This window comes from Felis catus, chromosome B1, assembly GCF_018350175.1.
Source record: "Felis catus isolate Fca126 chromosome B1, F.catus_Fca126_mat1.0, whole genome shotgun sequence".
Taxonomy (NCBI): Eukaryota; Metazoa; Chordata; class Mammalia; order Carnivora; family Felidae; genus Felis; species Felis catus.
Window position 1 is genome coordinate 138,644,332 of NC_058371.1, and position 24,138 is coordinate 138,668,469.

The following is a 24,138-nucleotide window of genomic DNA, read 5'->3' on the forward strand; positions in this document are numbered from 1 at the left end:
CGCTTAACAACTTTGGTTTTACAAAGCAGCGTCACAAATCGTCTCTCATCTGTCCCTGAATGTGAATTGTCTTCATGGTCTGTGGTGGGTACAACATCAAATGGATGCGGTAAGTGGAACGTTAACCTTTTATAGCAAATTAGTTTATGCTTCCTCTCCAAACGAAGACACGATTCCCTGACTGAATAATGAATACCAGTCATAGAGAGCACCATTCAGCCGTCTACCTGGGCTGCTTGCCTTCACTGCACATGATGCACATAGAGGCTGATTTTTCTGAAGCCAGCACAAGTCTTAGCTGGAGTAGAAGTGAAGGCTCACTTAGAGCAGATGAAGAATCTGAGCTTGTCCAGAGAGTGGGACGAGCCATTGCAGATATTTGGTTTTAGCAAATGAGTGGGACTGAGCAAAAAATGAGTCATGACCAGAATTGGGGGCCAGAGTCAGAGCTACTTTCTGAGGAGTGAAGACGGTCTCATAGGCAATTCAGGACTGTGTAGGTTAGGTCGAAAAGTGCTTTTCTCACCCAGGAAATAAAAAGGGGGAAGGAAGATGTCTCTAGAAGCCTTGAGGTGTAGCGTGAGGAAGAGCAAGACTGAGGTGGGGAGAGAGGGCGAGTGCAAATAGAAACGGCATGGCCTCGACTCCCTTTGCCCACGTGTCTTACTTGTACTTCTGTAATACCTTTTCCTCGTGTCCACACAGTTCCTCAAAGCATTTACTGGGAAGGCCTCACTCTGGACAAAATGTGTCCCTCCACCACTCCCGTCCCACCCTGTAGCTTCAGTTCTGATGCAGGAAACCAAGCCAGAGAAAGTAGCCTCACGAATGGTCTGAGAACCTGCCCTCGCCTAGCTTGGTGTGAAATGCAAACCACCAGGTCCTGATGGGGGCTGATAAGAAGAAACTAGAATCTGTATTTGAAGAGACCCAGGCACTACAAACCACTTAGGATCTGTGAACTTACTGTTTCTTTGCTTTTGGGTTTTCCTTTCTTTGTTTGCTCTCCCACTGTTGTCTTATAGTGAAATTCTTTCACAAACATTCTTTTTAAAAAAACTTTTAAGTATATTATTTTATTTTGAGAGGAGGCAGAGAGAGGGAGAGAGAATCCCAAGTAGCCTTTGCACTGTCCGTGCAGAGCTTGATGTGGGGCTTGAACTTACTAAGAGTTCAAGTGAGATCCTGACCTGAGCTGAAATCAAGAGTCAGACGTTTGAGTGACTGAGCCACCAGGTGCCTCTTTCACAAACATTCTAATCTTACCTCAGCTGAACTGAGGCACTGAGCTCAGGTGAGGGGAGACCACAGAAAGGAAGCTGCTTCTGTTACCCCACCGTCCTCCGTGTAGTGGGTGCTTCTGTACAGATGGGGGCTTGATGTTTAGGTCACAGGGAGTCCTCTGCCGGGATCTAATGCCTTTCAGGAGCATTTTGTTAGACATTAGTGGAGGTAAGTGTTGGTAGCATCAGTTAGAAAAAGTGAGGTCAAGGGAAACTGAATTAGTTGACTCTTGACTACTTCCTGGGTCGCAGGTCATAGGGAACTTCCTGGATCTAAACCCAGATGTAAGGAGTCTGAGTTCAAATTTCAGATCCCTCAACCAGTTTACTGGACACAAGCATCCTGAGGAGAGGAGAGTATGACAAAGGAGGTAAGAGCTCAAGCTCGGAGTCAGACAGGTGTCATAGGAACCCTGCCCTTTAATAGCTATGTGGACTTGAAAAAGCCCCTTGATCCCCGTGCCTCAGTTGCTTCAATGGCAAATGAGGATAATAAATTACTATAGAAACATCATAATGATTAAATGAGATAATATAGGTAAAATGCTTAGCACAGATTGCGGCCCATAATAAAAGCTCAGAAATGGAAATATTTATTTATCTTGCACCTAATAGAGCGTCTGGTGTATTGGGGATATACCATAATTATGTGTTGAATTTAGCTGAATCTTGGGTTTTTAGTGAACATATTCAGCAAGCTTAGTGAAGTGGTATAAATTTAATACAAGGTTCCAGACACATTTAAAATCAATCTGGAGTAATGAGAAGCTGTCACTTGCTCCGTTAAATAAGCTGGATAACAGCCCACGAGTCATCATCAGGGTTTAATACGTTTGCATTTTACACAGACACATGAAACTCCGAACGAAAAGGCAGGAGAAAGCTGAGGGCTTGATGGCCAAAACCGGTTTCCAGGCACGTTGTGCTGCTAAGGATGTGAGGATTTCTGCCTTTGCTCTACATGTGTCTCTCTTGTTCACCGGAAAGCCAACTGCAAGCTCCAGGCTTAATGGCAGGAGGGCTGGGGTCACACGGGGCTTGACCCCTCACCCCCACAACTCTCTGCTCTTTCAGCAACAATCCCCCCTTGTCTTTAAAGTAGTAAGGTAACCTGTTCAGAAATGGTGAAATTATTTCTTCTTAGGTAAACTCAACAATCAAAAAGGACACAGATAAAGTGCCAGTAAAAGAAAAGAGAGGGGTTCCTAGATGGCTCAGGTTATGTGACGAGCACTTGATTTGGGCTCAGGTAGTGATCTCACTAAGTCAGTCAGGATTGAGCCCTGAGCCAGGCTCTGTGCTGGGCGTGGAACCTGCTTGGGATTCTCTCCCTCTCCCTCTCCCTCTGCACCTCCCCTGCTTGTGTGTGTGTGTGTGCATGTGTGTGCTCTCCCTCTCTCCCTCTCTCAAAAAAAAAAAAAAAAAAAAAAAAAAAGAAAAGAAAAGAAAAGAAAAAAAAATAAATCACTTAAAAGGGGTTTTCTTTTTTCTTTTAAATTTTTAAAAAATGTTTTTATTTATTTTTGAGACAGAGACAGAGCATGAGCAGGGGAGGGGCAGAGAGACAGGGAGACACAGAATCCAAAGCAGACTCCAGGCTCTGAGCGGTCAGCACAGAGCCGGATGCAGGGCTCGAACTCACGGACTGTGAGATCATGACCTGAGCTGAAGTCAGACGCTTAACCGACTGAGCCACCCAGGCGCCCTAAAAGGGGTTTTCTTAAGAGAAAGAGACAGCCCAACCATCCAATTAATTGTCTTCTGTGTGCTAGGAGCTCTGAATATGCAAATCTAGGTTAAGTGCAAAATAACCAAATAGACAATACATTCTATGAATTTAGAGGAGGAGGAGATGGTGGAGCAAATACTGACTTAGAAAATGGCCTACTTAAGCTCCGTTCCTGCCTCTCCCCTCCTTTGGCACCCCCATCGGTACCCACTCTGGCCCTGAGAGGCAGGATGGTTCCGGAACACCTCCACGCCACAGCCAGTGTGCGAGGAGAGTGGCTGACCCTTACTTAGTCCAGAGCTTGCAATCCTGGAGGCCTCGCCCTTCCCTTGGGTGGGGTGGGGTGGGGGTGGAGATTTGCGCAGGCTCTTTGGACAAGAGAGGACTGGATATGGGTTTTGAAGGATGGATGGACTTTGGGAAAGGAGGAAGATAGGAAAAGTTATTCCAGCTAGGAGAGACGATAAAAATAAGTGAAGTTGAAAAAGTGGAAAATAAAAGATGCATTCTGGGAACATTGAATAAATAAGTTTTATTGATGGTAGTTTCCAATTAGAGAAACAGTTCACAACATGGTCTTTTTTTTTTTTTTTTTTTTTTTTTTTTTTTTTTTTACCTCAAGATGCTGCACATGGGCGACATATGAGAGATCTGTGACAACTGCTTCCCCCTGGGATCCATGCTGGGTCCCTTCTTATCTTCTCATTTTGAGGAACCGCTGATCGTAAGGTGCCCTGAGGCTGAGTCTTGCCAGTCCATTTACACAGGAGCAAAGAATGCAGAGAGTTTGCTATGCAGAAGAAAAGGAAAGGGGGTTAAGGGAAGAACAGCACATTCATGTGTATAGTTCTGTTAGTAATCCCTTTTGTCCCCGCTAACATAGCCATCCTCTGGTTGATGCTCTTGTGTTTCACTGAGACCCTGACTTTGGTTTGGGTGAGTAGACTCAGGAAAGGCCTGATGTGTCCAGATCAAACACACAATGATGCCATGAACTAAGAAATAAATTACTCCCCAAATTATTTTATTAGACTCTACCTGGCCATCATGAAGCTCTTGATGCACTTCCTTCTATTTGGGTGAGACCAGACAGAATGTTTGAGACACAGGTGGCTACAAAACCTAAAGTGCAAAATCATCTACAGAGAGACCCTACTTATTTTTAAAATTGTATTGCTTTGTTTTTAAAACCAATGCACTTACAGGATTAAACATTTAAAAGATATGAATGAGTAACGTAAAAATATCCCTCCTTTCTTGATCCTAAGCCATCCAGTGTTCCTCCTCAAAGATAAAGATGTTTCCGTTTTTTGTTCATGCTCCCAGATCCCATATGTGCGTATGCGTGCAGATATATACATTATGATCTTCAGTTCCGTTATGCATAGCTACATGACATTAAAAATAGAAGCAACTCCTCAAAATAAAAGCAGGTAACAATTCAGAGCCAGTTTCCAAGAAATCATTACGCCAAAATCTCCCTCCGATTTCTCCAATCAACTGTGTTTATTTGCATTGTAATTGTGCTGCCGTTTAACTCAAGTGCCAAAATAACTTTGGCCGATTCAAGGCAAGGAACTCCTAAAATGGGTTTGCTAAGATGCAGAAAATGTTACTATTCCATATATGCTTCATCGTCTTAAATTTTTTTCCTAAATTGTTTCCAAGAAAATTTAGGTCTCAAGTCATTTCACTCACACATACTTAAGGGTGCATCTAAAAAGTATAGCTATTTTCTTACATCATCCTAATGTCATTATCATGCCTAACCCAGTTAATAATTCCTTGGTATCAACCTAATGCCAAGATCATTTTCAAAATTTCCTGATTATCTAAAAATCTTTTTTTTTTTTTTTTTGACACCCCTGGGTGGCTCAGTCAATTAAGCATCTGACTTCGGCTCAGGTTATGATCTCGCAGTTTGTGAGTTCAAGTCCTGCGTTGGGCTCTGTGCTGACAGCTCAGAGCCTGGAGCCTGCTTCGGATTCTGTGTTTCCCTCTTTCTCTCTCCCCCCCTGCCCCCTCAAAGACAAACGTTAAAAAATTAAAAATAAATTAAAAATAAATAAATAAAGGTCTTTTTTTCTGTCTTTTTTTTTTCCTTACAGTTAGTCTAATTCTGGTTTCAAACACAGAGTCCATATATTGAATTGAACATGAATCTCTTTGAACCTGGAGCAGTACCTAGCCACCTTGAATGTTCCACATTCTGGATTTGTCTGTGTATTTTCTCATTGTTATCATTTAACTTGATGCTTTAGCTCCTGTAGTTCTTGTAAACTAGAAGTTAGTTTGAGTCACAACTAACTAGAAGTTAGTTTTAATCACAAAAAGAGTTTAAGTTACACTTTTTTGAGGGAAGAGATACAAAATACTTTATAGATGGTACTTGGAGTTTCTGTTGCATCATATCAGGCAGTATGTGATATATGGTTCCTCCACCTTGATAATAATTTATTTAATGCAGGTGTCACAAACTAGGGCCCCTGGGCCAAATCCAGTCTGCCACCCAGTTTCGAAATGAAGGCCTTATTGAAACGGAGCCACACTCACTCCTTTAGGTACTAAGACTGTTTTGCACTACAATTGTAGAGGTGAGTAGCTATGGCTGAGATGCTATGACCCACTAAGCCTAGAATATTTATTTTTTGGTCCTTTGCAGAAAAGTTTGTTGATCCCTGGTTTAGCGTGTTCGTGTTATGACTGACTTATCCTCCAAAGGAGAAATCTGGGCTCTTAATGCTAAATTGATTTGTCTAAGCTGACACAGTCAGTAAGAGAAGGCAAAGCTCTTCTTTCTAGGTCCTGTCCCAGCTCCCCTCCCCACCTCTTTGCCCTCCTTCTAAGCCATTCAATGTCCTACAAAACAAGTAGTCAGACGTCAAAATTTCATTTTCTTCCTAGCCTGGCCCATCAACATTCAAACAGAACTAGAGCCCAGATGCTGGAATGATTCACAGGGAAGCAGAAGGTACAGTCTGATGCTTTTAGCTGTGAAAGAAATCTGACTCAAACTGGCTTAAATAGGAAGTTTACTAACTCACCATACTTGAAGTCAGTGATGTTGCCAAGGGCCCAGATTCATTCTATCCCTGTGCTCTGCTCAGTGTCGATTTCATTTTCAAGTTGGTTCCCCTGTGGTCTCAGATGGTGGCCGGTGGTAATCAGAGGTCCATGCCTCCTTGTCACACCCAGCAGGAGAGACATGATAAACCCTACTTTCAGAGATGGAGTACGAGTTCTTTCCTTTTGTCTGATTAGGCTCCCATGTCTGGAATAGGTGTCAGCCATAGTAACGGTAGCCAGGAGAATGCATTAACTCACAGAGAATGATCAAGACTCTCTCTCTGGGCCTCAAAGTGGGGTAGATACTTGAAGAGCAACTAAGATTCTGGTAAAAAAGGCAGAAGGTAAAGTGAAGGGGAAAATCAGTTTGGGAAGAAATGTGGTTTAGGGTCTTTCAGGGCTAATAAGACTGCAGATTCCCACGGTGATTAATGGGTGTTCTTACCAGGGGAGAAGACACCCTAACTAAAACTGTTGTCTTGAATCAATTATGTTATTCCCTCTACACTAGGAGGAGATTTGGTCACAGGATGGAATGTTTTTTATGATATTTCTATGTCCTCAGTTTATAACCAAAGTTATTTCACAGGAAGTTGAAGGGTTTTTTATCAAAATGATACTTAAGTGTTTTTCAAATATTTAAAATAAATTTGAAGAAAATAGCACTTAAAGGATAAGGAATTATTAATCAGTTTTAGGAACTTATACTAACTAGATCTGCAATAGTGAAGGAAAAACAGCAGTATGAACCCAAACTGTATGAATTATGACATAAGATTTTCAACCTAAGCAGGAAAAATGTTACAAAAAAAAAAAAAAAAAAAAAGAAAGCAGTTGTAATTTATTTCTGCCCTAACAACTTCTTGACAGATTAAGTTTAGGACATTTAGATAATGCAGAGAACATTACCTTTTTTGTATACCATACGTAATAGATTTATAAGGAGACAATATAGTGGATGAGATTTTCGAAGATGTGGTTCAGTACTTCTCAAATATATAACTGAACATTATAATTGCCTGGAGAAGTTTTATTTATTTATTTATTTTATTTATTTTCTTTTTTAAAAAAATTTTTTAACATTTTTTTATTTTTGAGAGAGACACAGAGTGGGAGTGGGGTCGGGGTAGAGGGAGAGAGGGAGACACAGAAGTCGAAGCAGGCTCCAGGCTCTGAGCTGTCAGCACAGAGCCTGATGCGGGGCTTGAACTCATGAATCCTAAGATCATGACCTGAGCTAAGTTGGACACCCAACTGACTGAGCTGCTCAGGCGCCTCTTTATTTGTTTATTTTTTGTTTGGTTATTTATTTTTTTAATTCAGAAATTCTGATTTAATTGGGTTGGGATAATTTTAAAAACTGCCAGGTGACTCTAGTGTGTAATCAACTTTAGTTGGAATGAAAGACAGACAGAAGACCCCACAGAGGGGCCATCTCCTCTGGGCTTAGACCCCAGGTCTGGAGTCTAAACCTGAGAGCCTAATGATCATATTTCACTGACTCTAAGATCTACTCCACAGCCTCCGCCCACCTCTGGCAAATTTATCATCTCTGAAATTGGGATGCAGTCAGCAGGTCAGGTGCTCAACCAGCATGAACATGTCCATTGTCACATATGGCCAGGGTGACAGCAGTTTGGAGGCAGATGTTGGGACCAGTATTGCACCCTTTAAAAAATACAGCAATATTGGGACGACTGGGTGGCTCAGTTGGTTAAGTGTTCAACTCCTGGTTTCAGCTCAGGGCATGATCTCACAGTTCCCGAGTTTGAAACCCGCATTGGGCTCTGTGCTGACAGAGTAGAGCCTGAGGCTGCTTGGGTATCTCTGTCTCCCTCTCTCTCTGCCCCTACCCTGCTCACTCTCTATTTCTCTCAAAATAAGTAAACATTTAAAAAATAAAACAATGTGGCAATACTGTGCATAAAATGGACTCTGATGACTCTTAGTCAGAATGTGGTTCAGGAAAGTCAGTTCTGAAAGAGAAGGAAACTTACAAACTGTTTAACCAGTTTATTTTGCATAGATATTTCTTTTTCGGTATGCACAAGAGTAATAAATGATAAAATCTGTTTAAATAAATCTGAAAGAACTTTTAAAAAATATAAAAGAAAAAATTTCAAATAAAAAAAGTTGGGGCCATAATTTAATTGGTAACAATTTTATCTCCTTTCTTAGTATATATACTAATGGGAGTATATAATATAATGGGATGTTTTGTAACCAATGGTAACTTAGATTAAATGAAATATGATAATCCAATGTTGGAATACATATGTTTTCAAAAGAAAAAGATTATAAGATGGACAGCACCAAAGAAACCCCTTATTTTCTTTATTCTTCCCCGTGTGATAACAAGAACTTTATTTAAAAATTAGTTTCTGTTGGGGCGCCTGGGTGGCTCTGTTGGTTAAGCGTCCAAGTATTGGTTTCAGCTCAGGTCATGATCTCACAGTTCCTGAGTTCAAGTCCTGCTTCAGGCTCCGTGCTGATAGCTCAGACCCTGGAGCCTGCTTCGGATTCTGTGTTTCCCTCTCTGAAACTCCCCAGCTCATACTCTGTCTTGCTCTCTCTCAAAACTAAATAAACATTAAAAAAAAGTTTTAAATTAGTTTCTCTTGGGACACCTAGGTAGCTCAGTTGGTTCAGTTTTGGACTTCAACTCAGGTCATGATCGCATGGTTCATGAGTTCCAGCCCCACATAGGGTTGTCTGCTGTCAGTGTGCAGAGCCCCCTTTAGATCCTCTGTCTGCCCCTACCCCGCTCACTCTTTCTCTTTCAAAAATGGATAAACATTAAAAAAAAATAGCTTCTCTTTTTTGTCTCCTCAAGACTGTTTCTGCACACCAGTCAATATATGGTCCTCTATCCAGGTAGTTGTTTTCCCCACTCTGCTTTCAACATCCTTTGTCAACACTTGTTTTATGCAGTCATTAGCTGCCTTTATGGTGTAACCTGAAAGATGCTGAGAAGTTTGTCCAAGAGAAAAGCACTATCTCTCATCAATACTCAGACTTTAATGATATATATTCTTTACTTTGGGTTAAGGCATTACCATTGGATGCTATTCATTCTATGCTTGACAGAGGTAGTACATTAAATACTGCTTTCCTCACTAATAGTTGAGTAAACTAGTTTGTTGGAGTATTTCAGGTGTGTGGTTTGTTACAGAAGGAGAGGGAGAAAGAGCAGAGATGTGGTATGCTGGTATATGTTTAACAACTGGATAGATCTCCAGAGAGAAAAACAGCTCTGATCTATAGCATTTGCCAATTTCCATGGTGTAAGTCGCTCTCACCGTGACTAATTTCTAGCTATAGCATGATGTCAATGAACATGGAGTTGAGAAGAGGTCCCTAGAATCTGCTCATGTGAGCAGGTAGAAGGTGGTTCCAGCACATCCCTAGAACGCCTGAGGAAAGCGTCTCTGATTATCTGGGAGGTAGAAGAAATACAGGGAACCTGGGAAAACCCTGCAAGAGGACAGAAGGATAGAGAGGGCAAGTAGGAGAAGAGAAGGCCTTGTGGCTTCCTCAGATCTGTGGAGGGGAACCATGTTCCAGGGATGTGCCTTCTTCGTCCCAGTTTTTCAAGTGCAATGGACACAGAGTTGTAGTCTCATCATTACTTTTTTTATAATTAAAAAAAAATTATGGGGTGTTCTCCTGAATTCATAGTTCAGTGGAGAGTGGTTTATTTCTCTCACATCTCACATCTAACATCTGTAGAACTGAGCTGTAAATCTGTGTATCTGCAGGGTTCAGTTACCTCCACTCATATGGCAGACACACAAGGATTTTTGGCTTCTGATCAAATAAATGAGAAGATCCTCATATTTATGGGCCTTATGAACATATGATTCCTCATTACTTGTGGGGAAAAAGCAGATGCCCAAGTCACAATTATCTTATTAGTAGTTATTGCTTAAAGGATAACATCTGTAACGCTCTACTCTTGGAAAGAGAAGGATCTTTGGGAGACTTATGAGGTGTCAAACATTTCAGACTTTTGAAGGAAATAACGAAATAGTACTGAAAATAAGCATTTGACACTTTAAAGAAAGAATATAATTTTCCTAGAAAGAGACTTAGGTTAAAGGCTGCCTCTGGGTTTTGTTTTCCTAATTATTTCTAATTAGTCATGTGTTGATGTCATGTGTGTCTCATGTCAACCATTTAATTCTCCCCCTGAGATCAGGCCCCCAGTCATCTGAAGTCAGGCCCGTCTGCTCAGGAAGAAACTGAAACAATGTTATTCATAAAGATGTAGTGGATATAAAAAAATGTAATAATGTAATAAAGGGGCTTTAAGTAAGAGATGTAGAGAAGTAATTTTACTCTCTTTACTATTGTTAAGCAGAAAAGGAAATTTTAAGTCTATAAATTTATGATTCTACATGAAACTGACATATGAGCTCAGATCTAAAAGAATAATTTTTTTGTCAGGTTTTTCTCATTTAATGGTGTTCTGTGTCCGTCCAGCTGTCTCCTCTCTCCCAGTAGATAAGAACCACTGTCTCAGGAGGGATTCCTGGATGGCCAGGAAATGAATGTGCTTCTATACCTTTGTTTTAAGAGTAATGATCTGTTCATTAAGATGTCATCGGGGCTCTTAGCCCACCAAAAATGTTTGTTGAATTTTGAAAAGTATCAAGATTTTGACGAGTCTCAGAAAGTTTTGTAAAAGTTCTTTTCCCCCTGGTTTCTGTTGTTTACCAAACATGTCATACACTAGCAGCCATGTAATGGAAAAACAAACAAACAACAACAACAACAAAACCATGGAATATAAATTCTGGTGGAAACTCTAATGTGCAGACTGTGTGCCTGAGTTGAGTAAATCTTTGTTTAGCTAGTCGAGTAGAAAATATTAGACTTGGAGTTTGCTGGAGATAAAATTCATTAATCAATGAATAAATAAAATGAGTTGTCACTCGTATCAGAGCCACGTGGTTACTTAAATAATACATGTGTGTGTATTTCATCATATGAGGTTTTTCTATGAAAGATTCTTTGGCTAGTTGTGTTGGTGAGCACTCCGTAGCCCTGATTTGCTAGGATGATTTCTTTGTCCTCCATTTGGTAAATTTTGTCAATACTTTTGAAACATAAATGCAGTCACTTGTGACTACATGAGCATGCATGCCTTCTGACAACAAAGCAGAACTTCCTTCATGACGGCTGACTTCCAAATTCCCAAGGTTTTCTAGTAATATGATTGGGTGAAGGATGTACAGACTTCACAGAAGGGCAGGGTTGACTAGTCGGGTTTGCTTGTTTGAGCTGAGGTCAGTGTTTTATATTTCTCTGTCTTCCCAGGCCACCTCTTATTCCCTTCTCAAGTTACTAGGCATTTCAGCCATGAGGTCCATATACCTCCAAAGTGTTTATGGGGCACCTGCACCTGAGAATTTGATAAGGAATTCCCGCTGTGATAAAAAGTACGCGTAGGTCAAATGTGTAGTGGTAAAATTAATTGTTCTGAGACTATGTGTCTCAAGCCATCTATAAAAGCCGTATTATTTACTGCCTAGGATACCACCTGTGTAATGCAGCTGTCTCAACCATTTTACACACACATACACACACACATACAGAGAGAGAGAGGGAGAGAGAGAAAGAGGGAGAGATTATATTCAAGGGGAGGTTTTATTTGGGTTAAAGCCATACTCTGTGGCGGTTTTGTTTTTCACCTAATTGAAAACATCTACAATACATCTGCCAAAGAAACCCAGACAACCTGGAGATGGGGGCCGCTTGTCTCTAAACCATGAATCATTGATGGTCTTGCCTCAAATCTAGGCCCAAGTAGAAGGTTCTGCTTATCAAATAAAAATAGTAGCAAACAGCAGGAACACTGAAGTGACAGCTACTTGATTCTCAGCCAGAAAATTGTCATTAGGCTTTTAGTCTCAAAATGTTTCATGGAAGTAGCTGAAGTGAGGCTAATTTTAAATATCTCGGGGAGCTCAGCGAAAGGTCGTTCCTACTTGTACTCCCTGGTGCATGGTTTATGTTGCTATTTGGAATTTTCTCACCCTCTATACCCCACTTTAGTTTCTTTTCATAGATTTGAACAGTGATGAGGACTTGTTCAGTTAATTTATCTCTGTTAATTTTTAAATCTTAAATTAATTGATCTTTGAGATCTAGTTTCTTTCGTAAGACCCAAATAGATCAAAGACCATTCTGAAACCAAAAGAGGAGACACTGAGGCTGCCATTTTTTCAGCCTGCATCAGGGCTGAAGACTCTAGGACAAACCTGGCCCTTTGCCTATTTTTGTAAATAAAGCTTTATTGAAACACAGCCATGCTCATTCATTTACATAGTATCTGTGGCTGCTTTCAAGCTATAACAGCAAAGTCAAGAAGTTGTGACAGTTCAAAAAACTGAATATATTAATCCTCTGCTCTTTTTTGTTTGTTTTTGTCTTTTAAAGATTTTATTTCTTAGTAATATCTACACCCAATGTGGGACTTGAACTCACAACCCTGAGATCGAGAGCTGCATGCTCCACTGACTGAGCCTTCCAGGCACCCCAATTTTCTGCTCTTTATAAATAATATTGACAAACATTTATAAATAATATAAATAACATTGGCTGATCCCTGATCACTATGGGTTAGTGTTTGAGGACTTTCCCGGATGTTGGAAACAAGCAAGCAAGTGGTCAAGACTCCCGAACCTCTGAAACAAAGTATAAGATAAATCTCCTGAAAATAATGGCACAAGACAAATCTGGCCTTTGTATACATCAGTGTTGAGCTATCTTTGAAAGCTCACCAGCCTGGGTATATTTAAATATGGAGAAGATATTTTGGATGATATTTCCCAAATGTTGCATAGAACATTAATCTCCTTCAAAAGTTAAATCATTTCATGACAAAAGGATTCCCTCAGGGAAATAAGTTTATTAACTACTTGGACTGAACAAACTTCAAGAGTTTTCCATACTCAAGGACCTGTAATTCGCTAATGTATTATGGGATATAAGAGGAGTATAATGTGCACAGTATTTCTCAATCTTACTTGACCTCAGAAACTCTCTTGGAACATCTAGAAATATCTTACAGGCTACATTTTCTCATGGAATAGATTCTGGGAATCTTCTCCAGGGTTTTAGCACACATGAAATCTGAGTGTTTTCTTTTTTCAATATTAATTGCTCCAATTCTCTTTTCCAGCCTGCAGAGTGGATATTCACTGGGTGCACAACAGTACAGCTTGTCCAGTTGTTAAATGTCTTGTAATACTTCTGTATGGGTTGGCAAATAACAGCTTTTCTGATATCCCCTCAAATATCCCCTGTAGCCCTGGCTATCTGACTTCTCCCTGAAGGAGGTTTTCCAGACTTTTGCTCATTCTAGTAAGTAAAGGTTATTATGTTGCAGAGGGGCCCAGGGGAAGAGACGCTAAGGTCATACTTCAGCACTACCAGTATGTGTTCCTGGTCACTGTCCGTACCCTATGGGTTGTTAAATGTTTTGAGTATCACTGTCCAAGTTCCAGCGTGTGTGCATCTAGTGCTTAGTCTGCTGAGAAACGTCTTGCCTACCATGATGTAGGTGTTACAGCATCGCCGAGGCCAAACAGATTATGGTGGCACATCAAATTTGGCAACATCAGAACCATTGTACAGGTGGGGGAATCAGAAGGTCAAAACAATGGTCTAAATTCTCATGTAGGTACTTTATCTCTCCCAGCCAAGTAAACACGGTCTGATGTAAGTGATGAGGGAAGTTATCGCGGGAATACTTTAAATATTCTCCAAAATGCCAAAAAAAAGGGGGAGGGGTAAAGTTTGGGATTATTAGCAACAAATTGGTGACGCATCTGAGAAGTAATTGATCCATATCAGGATGTTAAGAAGTATGGGTGGTGCCTGAGTGGCTCAGTTGGTGGAGAGTCTGACTCCTGATTTCAGCTCACGTCATGATTTCACTGTTGGTTGTGAGATGGACACAAAAAATTTTTGTGTTGTTGAAAATCTTCAGGAGGGGATCTGTGACAACCGAGTTCCTTTTGGAGGATCTGTCTCTAGGCAGATAAGGAAAGTTCAGAGAAAGCCTCTCCCCGCATCTGCTGTTTTTCAAGTGTCTACGGCTCAAAATAATCAGTCTACCAAGGCAGCATATCTTGGGATGGAATGTTCTGCTACCCTTCAGTGCTTCCCTTTTAGTACATTCCCAGAGACTTGTTAGAATTATTATATTTGTGTACTTCTCTCTCTTATTAAACTGCCATCTCTTTGATGACAGTGTCTTACCATCTTCTTACATACCCACCCAATGCTTTGTGTTGTATGAACTTAAAAAATATTTCTAAAATTGAATTGAGAAAAGTCCCCATTCATATGATCTCCTGCTTTTCACTTATTTCTTCATTGTCTACTGTATTCCTTTTGAAACTCTTGGGGAGAGCTAGGTAATACCTTTTACGTGTAGGGCACAATGTTTGCAGTGTCCTTTAATAGAAAGTAAATGTGTTCTTGAAAGAGAAATACTATAATCATCTGCATCTCAAGAATCTAATATATTGCAGGGACTGAAATATTTGGGGGTAACTTTATTATTAATTTGTTATATTTTGTCCATGTTTGACTAACCATATTTGGCAAAATATGAATTTGGGGATAGGGAAAGGATAGAAAGGGATAAATCCCAAGTTGGGTGAGTCAACACTTCTCGTTATAAACTCATTTTTTATCATCTTGTTTGTTTATATCATCTAAAAGATGTATTTCCATCACTCATTTTGGCGCTCACACTTTATACCAGTAAAAATGATGTTTCAGTTCTTTCTTTGGACTTCCTGTGAAGCTTCTTAGAGATTCCCAAGGACTTCTCACTCAAAGCACATAAAGTGGTTACCAAAAGAGTTAATTACCACTCTTTAGGTGTTACGTGTTATCCTAAAGAGATTATTATATGGTTTTACTTAAATCTCTTTTGACTTCCAGCTATTTCATATGTAGAGGGAATGCCACACGAGCCCATTGAATTAACAAATGGATATAAGTTCAGGACGTTAGCTAAATTATCATGAAGCACAGGGACTAGGAACTGCACAACTACCAGGAACAAGGAGATCTCTCATTTTCTTCTTCCTTCTCTGTTTCTCTTTCTCTTGCTCTTCAGGCAGCTTCTACCGCTTTGGCATGCATGGGGCTAAATATATCTACCCACCTTTTATCTCCTTAGGTCAAGTAATCAACCTAGATTTCCTGGCGTTTCTTATTTTTAGGCCAAGAGTGTGGACAGATTCGTGTGTGTAAGTTACTTTCCATTCAGCAGTAGAGACGGGACTAATGTCACCCAGTACAACTGTGGCTATTTTGAGACTCTGCTCCTTTGTGTGGGTGGAATTGTCAGAGAGGTGCAAAACTTGTCTAGTACACTTATGCCACTCAGCATAACAGCAATCCTACAAGGCACGTATCGTTATTTCTATTTTATTGAAGAGAACTGAAGTTCAGAGGGAGTAAGTGATTTCCTCCAGATCAAAAAGTCATGGTCCTAAGTCAAGGCTGTCTGACTCCACACCTGTTACCCTCATCTATTTCTTTCTAGTTCCTGGCTAGAAAACAATTAGCTTCAGACAGGAGATAATAACATACTTGGACAAAGGAGACTGAATACTTGTCTGGTATTACAACGTTCGTGACAGTAGGATCTCCACTCCCTACTTTTATCCCCTTTTTCAACCAAAAGTAGAACTAGAGAAAAACCAAGAGCAATTTCTGGGACTTGTCTCAAGGGAGAGTGGTAGAGTCCTTGGTCCAGAGTGGCATGAACTTTGGTTATGTTTCTGAGGTTCCACAGCACCTTCTCATTTCAGAAGCTAGCTGTAACTCTCAGAGACTGGCTGAATCATGAATACATTCAGGAGTGTGTAAAAAAAAACAAAAGAGAATAAGAAAAAATATATAATAGAGTTAAAAAGATACTATCTGGCAGTCACGTTTCAGAAATCATGCTGGTTTTTTTTTTCTCATCCACATTTAACAATATACCTTCACACATAGAAAGAGGAGAACTGCTTTGTATCATTTAACAGTGCAGATAGGCTCCTCGGATCGACTGCATAGTACATAACACACTCTTCAGTCCCCAAAAGTCTTAAAGTATGGTTATATATGGTCTCACTCACTTGAACATTTTTCTCCCTTTCACATAAACAAGACTGCAAGATTGACACTCAACTCGACAAAAAACTACCCTTTCTTACCTGCCTCCACTTGGCCCTCAGTTCCCTCTCGTTTTCCATATTTCTCTCACAAGAACTTCTAATTATTTTCTTCTCTCTCAACTGTCAATCTTCTGTTTGTTTCTTGTCTTTGTCATGTTTTGTTCTTCATTAATTTTTTTTATCCAAAAGGTTGTAATGCGTTAGTGTCCCTATAAATGTTACCCTTAGTTATTTATACTCATTTAATTAAAGTTTGTATGAAGTGACTCAGGGATGTAATTTGGCCAAGCTGTGGTTAGGCACGTTTCTGTCATTCCTGACTAAGCTCCCGGCCTCCCTAGTGAGGTGTTTTTAAACATATGTCTGGAAGTTCACATTGGTGAATCCTCCAATGACACCTTACCACTGCTGTGATGGCTCCAGACCCCTCATCTGCCTTGTAAAGCATGTAGGCGGCAAATCACAATCACCCAACTATTGCAAAATGCAGACTTTTTATCTGTGTGGTCTGGGAATTATCAATCAACAGCTATTGATTGAGCACTTATCTATGTTGTCCTCAGAACTGTGTGGAAAGCCCCTCATGACCAAAGGGGTGGGGGGAGAATAAAACACAAGTCTTGTTCCAAGGAAGATTACAATCTAACAGGAACACTACTAAGACCCAAAAAGACAACTCACAATATAAGGCAGCAGACAGCAGGTGCCATAAGAGAAGTATGGGTCATTAGATGTTTTCAGAGACCAAAGCAGGAGAAAACTTGTGGTCAGGGTGTGCGGGGAGGGCATGGGGAGACATCAGTGAGAATGAGGATCAAAGACAGAAAAGCATGGATCTTGTTCAATAGAATGTACTAAGCACTTTCTCTACAATGAAAGGATCTGGTGGAGATGAGCGTGAGAGGAATCTATGAAAGTATTTGAGACAACTTGGGAATAGAATTGAAATTAAAAGCAGATAAAATCAGGATTTAATCTAAAGGCCACCTTACATTTAAATCCATGAATATTGTATGGTATGATCTCTCATTCTCCCTCTCTCTGCTCTCTCTCTCTCTCCCTTCCATTTATTCTTTATATGTATAAAGATCTGGAGTAATATTCATCACATATTAAAAATGTTTATTTTCAGGTGGTAAGATTGGGGATCATCTGTGGGGTTTCTCTGCACTTTTCTTTGCCACTTCAAAATTTTTTATTGTGAATGTGTATCATTTTTATAAAAACAACGAAATCATCACTCTAAAAAATCCTAGATGAAGATACTTTCAAGAAGAGTGCCAAATGACATTCTGAGTCAAACATGCCACATAGAGCGCAGGTTGCAGACAACGCACTCTGATTATGCACAATGACTCAAGGGGACAGTGGAAAAGTCTTCAGGTTGGATTCTTTGTAAGAGTTTTTAAACACTTCATCTCTGAGGCCAAGTCAAATGACTGAACTGACTTGGCTGGCTGGAAAGTGAAAACTGAATTCTAATTCTTTAGGGGTGCCTGGCTGGCTCAGTTGGAAGAGTATGCAACTCTTAATCTCAGGGTTGGGAGTTCAAGCCCCATGTTGGGCATGAAGCTCAGTTAAAAAAAAAAATGAAAAGAAAAATGAACTGTTCTTTAACATCAGGAAGGTAGGTAGGTGTCAGTTATATCACTAATTTTCTAAGTTTTTTTAAAAACAGGTCTTAGATTCACACATCTAAAAACTTTGCACTTGGCCTCTTTCTATCCAGGAGAAAAAGAAAAACAAAAAATAGGCAAACATTAAATGCCATGCAAATTTCTTTCTTTCTTTCTTTCTTTCTTTCTTTCTTTCTTTCTTCTTTCCTTTAAATTTTTTTTTTAACATTTATTTTTGAGAGGCAGAGCACAAGTGCAGGAGAGGCTGAGAGAGAGGGTGAAACACAGAATCTGAAGCAGCCTTCAGGCTCTGAGCTGTCAGTACAGAGCCCAAAGCAGGGCTTGAACTCACGAACCATGAGATTGTGACCTGAGCTGAAGTTGGATGCTTAACCAACTGAGCCACCCAAGCACACCTCTTTCTTTTTCTTTCTTTCTTCCTTTCTTCTTTCTTTCTTTCTTTCTTTCTTTCTTTCTTTCTTTCTTTCTCTCTCTCTCTCGTTCTTCCGTTCTTTCTTTCGGGACTTCTCCACCAGCTCACCTGTGGATATTTTGCAAATGGACTGCAGAGGTCCTGGGAACCCTGATAGAATGGTCATGCAGATTTTGATTTCATGCCTAACTTTAAGGGAAGTGAAAGAATGCTGTATCATTTAGCCCCAAACTAAAAATTACTGCAGACATTCTATATTGATGGTTTCAGGTCAAAGGGACAGAGAGGATTAACATAAGATTCATATATATATATATATATATATATTTTTTTTAATGTTTTTATTTTTGAGACAGAGAGAGACAGAGCATGAACGGGGGGTGGGGTCGGGGGAGGGGCAGAGAGAGAGGAGAGAGGGAAACACAGAATCTTAAGCAGGCTCCAGGCTCTGAGCCATTAGCACAGAGCCCAACGTGGGGCTTGAACTCATGGACTGTGAGATCATGACCTGAGCTGAAGTCGGACGCTTAACCGACTGAGCCACCCAGGTGCCCCAAGATTCATATATATTTTAAGCCAGAATGCATCTTAAGATTTTCTTCTGATTATAAGGCATTTGCAATTCAAATGGTTTTTGAGGAAATGTATGTTTATAACAAAGTCTGTTACTACACAGTTTCAGTTACATTGTCAAACATTTCACAAAACATACCTTCAGAGGTCAATAAATAAGTAAAAGCCTGATACACATACCACTTGACCTATAAGGCTAATTCATCCTATACATCAATACTGGCATTTTGTGGCACTCTGTAAATTATAACACTGGAGATTTGTTTTGTTTTCTGATCAATATTTAAATTTGTGTTAGCCAAACAACACTCATGTGATTACAATGAGATTGGGAAAGGAAACAAAAAACTGAGACACTTTGGAGCACGTACAGGATTGTCATATTTAATTCCCAAAAGATCAATATATAGAAGATTGAGTGAGTGGAATCAGTGGGTATTACATAAGCTTCACTGGAAACTTAATATAAACAAAAAAACTCCAAATATTAAATAGTCATCTGGATAGTTTTTCCAGTTCTTTGTTTTGCTTTGTTAGTAAAAAGGGCCCCATTTATACAATACTTGCATTTTAGAGCTGGAAAGGACCTAAGAAATTATTTCATTCAACTTTTCAAGGATGACAGCAAATGACACATTATCTATGTTGATTTCTCAATTCTATGGTGAAAATTAATCTGAAAAAATCTTATTGTTGATTATAAAACTCTAAGATGCTCACTAAAGAAAATATGGTAAATACAGACAGTCTTATTTAAATCTGGTCGATTTCCTTTCAGAATTTTCCTATATACCTATTGCATAATATCTGATCACAAAATCCTTAAAAAATGTTTTTAAAATTTTGGAATGGCATCTCATTAGTTGGATGAATCATAATCAATTTAATAGTTTTATAACATTTCTGGACATTTTGATATTTTCTGAATTTTTATAATGATAAATAAAGATGTGCTTACTTTTCTTTGTGTGTGTCTCTGATTATATTTCAGGATTAATTTCTAGAGATGGAATTTTTGTCACAAGGTAGGGATTGTTCACCTGCTTTTCAGAAAGTATATTCAATAGCAGCATTAAGGAGTCTGGTTTATCTTTCTTGACTACAGAACTTTGTACTTTCCTGAACTTTCCTAATCATGTTGTTTCAGGTGCTGTAATCAGCTGAGGATTTGCCTATATCATTTTAGAGACAAGGGAACCAAGATCTAGACTGTGCAGTTGAGTGAAACCAAGATCTGCCGTGTAGTTGAGTTGCCCAAGTTCATACCATTAACGTCAGGACTAAAGTTAGAACCAGACTCCTTGACTTCCAATCTGGTGCTCTTTTGCTATGATTCTTTACCTACTCCTTAACCAGCTATGTTTATCATTATGGCTCTCCATTTCCTAATCTGTTTTCTTTTCTTTTTTTCAGGTTTATTTACTTAAGCAATCTCTTCACCCCACTTGGGGCTCGAACTCACAACCCTGAGATCAAGAGCTGCATGTCCAACCAACTAGGCCAGCCAGGCACCCCTGTCCATTTTCTTTTAAGACATTTCTTGATGGCTACTAAGATGCCAAGGTGCTCAGTATTTTATGATGTGCCTTTTCATTTACTGAGGAAATTTCTTTTCCCTCTACGCATCCAAGTACCAGGGTTTCTAATAGCTTGCAACAGCAGTATCATCTTGTTACCTTGCTAGAAATGCAGAATTTTGGGTCCTATCTGAATCTAATGAAACAGCATTTTAACAGACATTTTAAAATCCCAGGGTGGTTTACAGGCACACTAATATTTGAGAACTATTGTTCTAAAACATTTGGGTCATCTTTCCTACAACATGATACCCACTGATTTTTTTTTTTTTTGGACTGTCACGTCAGAGGGAAATAAAAACATGTATTTAACACCCTGAGTTGAATTGATGGATAACACTTTTCCCAAAAACATGACTACATAGTTCCTGGGCAGCCATTATAAGTTGGTCCAGAAGTAAAACAATAATATGCTTACGGATTTTTTTTTTTTTTTTTTGTCTCTGGAAACCCATTTCTACCACAAAAGCCACAAATTTGCTCAGAAAACAAAGGAACACAATATGAAACAGAAATAAAAAATTTTTAGGTTATTAGGAAAAAAGTTTATTTGGTAAAACCAAACATCTTTTATTGTCTTTTGAGGATATTTCTGTAGGGACTGTGTTGAAAATATATCCTAAAACACACATCCAGTGAAGTTAAGAACATAATACAGATTTTCCCCTCCCCGCCTCCTAACAAATCTTTGTTTTATGAACGCAAGTATTCTTTAATGCTTCAGATTCTAAATTTTATTAAAAATTATGGCAATTGCTCTTTAAAAAGTTGTCAGTTTGATAATATGAATGTTGGAGAAAATCTGTGAATGGAGAGCTGGAATCTTTTGTTATTTTGCTGTGGCCTCCTTGTTCCACCATTGATCGCTCTTTAAGGTGAGTTTTGTTTTTCCTTCAATGGCTTGTGTGTAATAGGGAAACTTATAAATGGTTCATGGGGTTTTTAATAGGTCCAGATCTCTATTTTGACCTACCTCTAGGTGAGGTCCAATGCCCACTGATTTCACAGAGAGTTCTCTGAGAAAGACTGATCTTATGGCTGCAGTAGAGAGAAAGGTAGAGTGTACCAATCCATCGACTAAATTTTTTTCAAGGCTTACAAGGAGTCAGAAGAAGCTCTAAGTTCAAAGCTTTTGACTTTTAAAACATTGGTGTAAAAAGACCCTTGAAATTTCAATAATAAAACACAACCTTGTGAAACAAATTATAGCGACTCCCAACATTTAAGAAAAGTTTTTTTTCTGTTTTTTTTTTTAAGTATGAAGTCACTTTATAAGATTTAATGAAAATTTCTGTACAGTAAAAGATATGTAGTTCAAAAAATTGTTTTCTATATATGAGATCCACTGATTTGAAGTGATGAAATCAAATAACTCATATGGTCATGAGTTTATTCTCCCCACCCATCTCCCCATTCCCACCTCCAACAGATATACCCTGGACATTGATTCAATCATAACTTCTAGAGAAAAGCAAGTTAAACTCTTTACTCACAAAAACTATCAATTCCATTGCAGCCCAAACTTCTTTAACTTACAGAATAGTATTTCTAGTTTCCCAAATGCTCACAGAGAAAGGAGAATAATTCTAACATAACTTTTTTTTATTAGAGCCAAAGGGAATTTTTCTCTCTCAATCCCACTCTTTGTAAAAATTGATTTCTTCTTTACAATGTTGATAATCAATAAAAGCCTTTACTCAAACTCCCCAAAGTGCCCATGGTAACCCAGCCTTTTGATAAATCTAGGGACTCTCTCAGGGGTTTCCAGGCCAAACCACCCCACCACTTTTATGATGATATATGAGGGTCATATACAGGGACTTACCCGACATCCTCTAAATTAAAAGTCATTGGAGCAGGTAGTTTAAGGAACAGATTTATAACAAGTTTCAAATGAAACAAAGGTATTCCTCACAGCTGTGAGCCATCTGCAACCAATTTGCTCATACTTAGAGTATATTGAAGATAAATATTATCCCCATACCCCCTTCACCCCCTCAGCACATACAGAGACTCATATAATATGCCACCCAGAGGAACCTTAATGTTTCCAAAGCATACAGCTGTTCAGCCTCTCTTTGGCCTTTCTCTTGTAGTTCATATCAATTTCAAATTATTACTACACTTATTATGCAGACCCATACATTGTTGTTTAGCCTGAAAATTCTGGTTAAAAAATTAAGGATAATTTAATTGCCGTGTGTTTCACAGCTATGACTGATTATTCAATGTGTTCACAAGTAATGTTAGAATCGTAGTCTGGATAATTTCCCAGAAGGATGCAGAGAGAAATATGAATACAGAGCAATGTATCCTAGTGGTCCAGAGCAAGGCTTGGATCTGACAGACAAGGCTTTCTACTCTATTTTCTCAACTATAATCTAAGGATATAAATATAGCTGAACAACTGCTCAGGTCCACTTCTATAAAGGCTTTTTTCAATAAATATATTGGAAACTCTTTTTTGGAGATTTGAAACAATTTGAAAAAACTTGCAGATGAACTTCTATAGTTTAGCTTAGAGATGTCCCAAATATTGAGTAGAAGGTATTGTTGTAAGAACAGAGCATATAATACATCAACATCTAAAATATCTTCATTGTTTATATTATTGAGAAGGCTTCCAGTCAGTAGTAGACTATTTATAGTTAAGTTTTTGGGTGGTCAGAAGTTATATGTGGATTTTTGACCATACAGGGGTTACTGCCTCTCATCCCAAGTTGTTTAAGGACCAACTAGAGAACCTACCTCATGGGGTTCTTGGAAAGATTCAACATGATAATGCAAAGAAAATCTTCAGTAAAATCTCCAGGAGGTATTTCGCATATGCAACAAAGATAAGTTATTATTATTATCTTTGTGAATGAGAATACATTCAATGTTACTTTTATCAACCATGGTAATAATATATAGTATTATTTTATTATTAATGTATATATATTTATAATATACAATAATATGTTATGAATAATATATAATGTAACATATAATCAAATGTTAAGAGGTGAGTAACTTTTTTATCTGTTGCCTCACAGCACTGCATCCTACTCTACACAACACAAACTGACATTTATCCCAGCATTCATTTCCCATGCTTCATCTTCTATAGAACATTAGCATCTAGTAAAATGTAACAGGTCACACACACACACACACACACACACACACACACACACACATGTCTCTCTTGTTCTCTCTGTATAAACAAGAGAGAGAAATGCTAGGTTGAATATAACTAAACAGTCTTTCCTGCAGAGCTTCCCAGAGTCTTTAGTGTGCTGACCATCACTGTCAATTTCAGCATGGTAGCGGGGATTGTGGCAGGGGCAGTGGTGGTGGTGATGTGGGCTTAGTTTCCATTATTTCTCAATCTTATTTGACCAAAGGACCCTTTTTATTTTCCCTTCACAAAAATTCCCTATATATGTGGCACATTAAATGGTCTGAAGTTGGTCTTAGTCAGTTTGGCTGCTATAACAAAAACACCACAGACAGGGGTGGCTTAAACCACAGAAATTTATTTCTGACAGTTCTGGAGGCTGGGAAGTCCCAGATGAAAGCAGCAGCAGATTCAGTGCCTGGTGAGGGTTTGTTTTCTGGTTTACAGATGGCCATCTTCTCACTATGTCCTCACAGGGAGGAAAGGGTGAGGAATTCTCTGAAGTTGCTTT

The 24,138-nt window shown here is 39.0% G+C and overlaps 1 long non-coding RNA gene across 1 annotated transcript; it reads left to right on the forward strand.

The window, feature by feature from the left end:
* Window positions 1-1,120: 1,120 nt before the first annotated feature.
* On the forward strand, window positions 1,121-21,167 carry LOC123385026. The gene is made up of 6 exons (XR_006596988.1): window positions 1,121-1,654; window positions 3,635-3,741; window positions 5,480-5,606; window positions 19,882-19,915; window positions 20,038-20,206; window positions 20,304-21,167. It is a non-coding gene; the product is annotated as an uncharacterized LOC123385026 (long non-coding RNA).
* The last annotated feature ends 2,971 nt before the right edge of the window (window positions 21,168-24,138 follow it).